The sequence below is a fragment of the Myotis davidii genome, unplaced genomic scaffold (assembly GCF_000327345.1).
Source record: "Myotis davidii unplaced genomic scaffold, ASM32734v1 scaffold862, whole genome shotgun sequence".
NCBI lineage: Eukaryota > Metazoa > Chordata > Mammalia > Chiroptera > Vespertilionidae > Myotis > Myotis davidii.
In genome coordinates, this window is record NW_006293230.1 from 647,687 (window position 1) to 652,401 (window position 4,715).

Consider the following 4,715-nt stretch of genomic DNA (forward strand, 5'->3'; position numbering starts at 1 on the left):
GCGGCGCAGGCTGGCGGAGGCGTAGGGTGGGGAGGGGAGGGGGTGCGCTGGGTGGGACCCCGGAGGCCTAGAGGGCGATGCGAACTGAGAGCGCCCCACTTCGCAACCAGTGGTGTCGGAACTGCCCGTGGCTGTTACGTCTTCCGGTCTCCCCAGTTATTGTTTTAATAATTGTCATTGCTACCTGTTTTTTAGTTTGTTTTTAATGTTTTTATTGATTTGAGAGAGAACATCGACATGGATGGGCTGCCCCCTGCTGGGGGCTGGAGCCCACTGCCTCCCGGTGCGGTTGGAGCCACCCTGGCGGGCTCGCCAGTTATTTTGAACAGAAAGACGGACCTTTTTTTTTAATTGATTGTTTTACAGAGAGTTAGAAACATCGATGAGAGAGAAACATCAATCAGCTGCCGCCTGCACACGCCCCACTGGGGATGTGCGGGCAACCAAGCTACATGCCCTTGGCTGGAATGGAACCGGGACCCTCAGTCCCAGGCCGAGGCTCTATCCGCTGAGCAAACCGGTCAGGGCTGGATGGAGGACTTCTGTGGGCGCGCAGGGACCTTGGTGTGAGGGAGCCGCCCATCATGTACATGCCCTTGGCTGGAATGGAACCGGGACCCTTCAGTCCCAGGCCGACGCTCTATCCGCTGAGCAAACCGGTCGGGGCTGGATAGAGGACTTCTGTGGGCGCACAGGGACCTTGGTGTGAGGGAGCCGCCCATCATGGGCTTCCGGGGAGGAGCCTGGAGCCGTGCGGGTTGGAAGTAGGAGCTCCAGCCGCCTGGGCTCGGATTCAGACTCTGCCCTGGGCGGTCTGTGACCCCAGCCGGTTGGCCCAGGGGTTTCCTTGACTCGGAGCTGGAGTGGCAGAAGCCTTACTGCGAGGGAGAATGAGGGGGTGATGTGCCACGCGGAGCAGTGCCTGGCATGGTGTCAGCAGAACCACTGAAGTGTTTGCATACTGTTATTTTGTTTCCATTTGCTTCAGGGGTGATAGGCACTGGTCCGCCCACACCGGCTCCATTCCGTTTCTTTGGTCTCTCTTCACACTTTTCCCCCCTCTGCTGCGAAGACGGTGTGGTCTCACTCTGTGCGGCTTGCAATTTCCTACATTATTTGTGAGGGCCTCCTGTGTCCTAAGAATAATTCACGAGCTGGAGAAGCAAAGTGAACAAGATCCTGCTCCTTAAGGAATCTATACTAATAAAAGGTAGTATGCTAATTAGACCTGGAGGACTTATAGAAGACCTTCCAGACGTCCTTCCAGACAAAGCCATGGTGGCGGAGGGCCAAGGCAGAGGTGGTTAGCAGGCGATCAGGCCAGGAAGGGAGGGCAGTTGGGGGTGATCAGGCTGGCAAGGCGGGGGTGCATTTGGGGGCAAGCAGGTTGGCAGGAGGGGCCTATTTCATTATATCCTTCAGAATAACTATTTCTTGCATGAAAACCATGCACCGGGCCACTAGTGTATGTTCTCTTTGGAGGAGACAAGTAGTAGAAACAAACGAATAAACCAGTTCCCATGCTAAGTGCTGAGAAGGGGATGCTATTTTAATAGGCGTTTTTGCAGGAAGAGCTCACTTTGTAGAGGTGGCATTTGAATTCAGTAAATCCTTACTGAGGAGCAAGCATGACGTCATCTGGAGGAAGGGAAACGTGTTTCAAGCAGAAAAAGCTACCTGAGCCAAGACAGGATGAGCTCCACGTGGTCTGGAGAGAGGCATTGTCAAGGAGGAGGAGAGTGCATGGAAATTATGTCCATGTGCTCGATTGACGTTCAAAATAAGCAAGGGGATTGTGGGATACAAGGCATTTCAGTTCTTGAACAACATGCATTCCTATTTATGTTGCATTTTCACAACAGAACTGGCTGAATTCATCATTTAAACCCTTGGGTTCTTTCAGTGCACCCTTAGGTAATTTCTCTTACCCTTCAGAAATGAAATAGGCCACCCTAGCCAGGGATAGAGCGTCAGCCTGCTGACGAAGGGTCCCGGGTTGCTTTCCTGCCCAGGTTTCCGTTTCGATCCCCAGTAGGGGGCGTGCAGGAGGCTGCAGATCAGTGATTCTCTCTAATCATTGATGTTTCAATCTCCCTCGCCCTCCCTCTCTGAAATCAATACAAATATATATGTTTAAAAAGTGAAATAGGCCTTCATTGAAACACTGTCCTTTCCTGGGAGGCAGCTGGACTGTGGGTGAATTAAATAATCCTGAGCTTTAGCTTCTGTATCTTTAGGTTGAAAATAAGTACTTTGTGTTAAGTGGTCAGAATGAAAGCAACTAATACAATGTTCTGGACACAGTAGCCATTGAAATGTTTCCATCCATTTTTGGCTTGACAAAGCTTCCCATGAAACTGCCCGAGTTCGCCACGTCAGTCAGTTTGCTGTCCTGAGATTGCACTTGATTACCTTGCCCTGGCTTTCCTGCCACTTTTGTAGCATTTCCACGGTTCTTTCCTACTTTCACTATTACAATTTTAACACTGCAGCACTTGCCTCTTGCTAAAGTTAATCCAAAGGTGTAGAGCCCATCCCCACTCATGTCTACATACCATCAGAAAATAGGCTTACTGCCCTGACTGGTTTGGCTCAGTGGATAGAGCGTCGGTCTGCGGACTGAAGGGTCCCAGGTTCGATTCCGATCAAGGGCATGTACCTTGGTTTCAGGCACATTCCCGGTGGGGGGCGTGCAGGAGGCAGCTGATCGATGTTTCTCTCTCATTGATGTTTCTCTCTATCCCACTCCCTTCCTCTCTGTAAAAAATCAATAAAATATATTTTAAAAAAGAATAGGTTTACTTCACAGGCTGTTTTCAGTAAGAAACCTGAAACACTGAAGGGGCCTTTGTTTCATGCTTTCGGGGGAAAAAAGTGTGTGAAGTTTGACAGGAGGTTCAGGTAATGTACAGTCTGCTCCTTAACAGAGTCAGTTTGAGTCCGCATATTAACCCGATGAGCTGTCTCAACATAACCTGGTTTTCCACAGAATATTCGAGTACACATCTCTCTCTATTGGACCTCTGTTGCTTTGTCTCGACCAGCGCCTTCTGTTTCTTGGAGAAATGCCCCTTTGTGATGCTATGTGATTCTCATGTCACTATTCACGGTGGATATGGGCATGACCAGGCCTTGCCAGGCATGGCGCCCATCCCTCTCTCCTCTCTAACTGTTCACCCAGGCAGGGCCAGACACAGTGCTCCCGTCAGTCTTGACACGTGAACTCCGGGAGAGCATCTGTCTCTCCTTTCCTAGGATTATAAACCCGAAGGACCACACGGGTCTGGAACTGCCAGGGGCCATCTTGCCACCACATGGAGAAACGCTGTTTGATGATAAATCAGACAGAGGCCAGCAGGACGGAGAAACAGGAGAGAAAGGAGAGCCCTAACGTAGGTACAGTTTGCAAAGGTTCTTGGCCTTCCCAGTTGGTGAACCAGCACATCCGAACTGGTCCTTCGTTAAGTGTATCCAAAGGAAGCCTGACTCAGCGCACTCCTGCTTCAGTATAGTGATCCGTGGCTCCCTCACCTTCATAGCAACCACTGAGACTGGTGTGCACCTGTGCATGGTGAATGGCCTGGGGTGGCACCTGGTGAAAGACCTTGATGGGTGGATGAATCAGTGAGCAAATGGGAGCTTGCCTTTTACTTGCCAGAGAGCATGTCCTCTATACAGTTTGTCTACACAGAATTTGGTTTTCCAGAAATGATCCGGGAGAGAAAGAATGCAAAATGTTAAGGTGTTTATCTCTGAGTGGTGGGATTCCGGGAAATTTTTTTCTTTTTGAATTTTTCCTTTATGAATTTCCCAAATCTTCTATAAGGTATATGAATACCCTTTATCATCAGAATAAGTAAAAAAAATTAAAAAAAATCTCTTGTTCTGACACATTTAACTATTTCTTTTAAAAAAAATTTTGACTTCAACTGCATTTTTACAAAGACATTTGTTTAATCATTTTTTAAGACTCAGACTGGAAACCACATAATTAAGATGTGAAAGGTTTTACACATTGACAGTTACTATGGGCTGAATATCTGTGTTCCTCCTGATTCATATGCTGAAATCTTAACCCCCAAAGGTGATGGAGTGAGAAGGTGGGGCCTTAGGGAGTGGGGTGGAGCCTACGTGAGGGATCAGTGAGGTGAAGGCCTCCCACAGAGCTCCCCAGCCCCTTCCGCCAGGTGAGGGCCCCACCAGAAGGCTGCTACAGGAGAGCCCTCCCCCCACCCCCAATGGTGCTGGCAACCTGGCCTCGGACCTGCAGCATCCAGATCTGTGAGCAATACGCTTCCGTTGTGTATAAGCCGCCCGGTCTGTGGTTATGTGGTTTAGCAGCCCCCAGGGACCAAGAAAACAACAGTTGAACACTGATAATTAGATGTAGTATATATTTCCCTTCCATACTTTCTCTTCATATAATAGATATTTTGTTTTGGTGGGGCGGTGGGGGGTGTTTGTGTTTTAATCCTCACCCACGGATATTTTCCCATTGATTTTTAGAGAGAGTGGAAGAGGGAAAGACAGAAATATTGATGTGAGAGAAACACATCGATTGGTTCCTTCCTGCACGCGCCCTGACCAGGGCCCAGGCTGGGGAGGAGCCTGCAACCGAGGTACCTGTGCTTGGCTGGAATTGAGCCCTTTGGTCCTCTGGCCAGTGCTCTGTCCATTCTGCTAGACTGGCTAGGGCCCCAAAATAGAATTTTAAT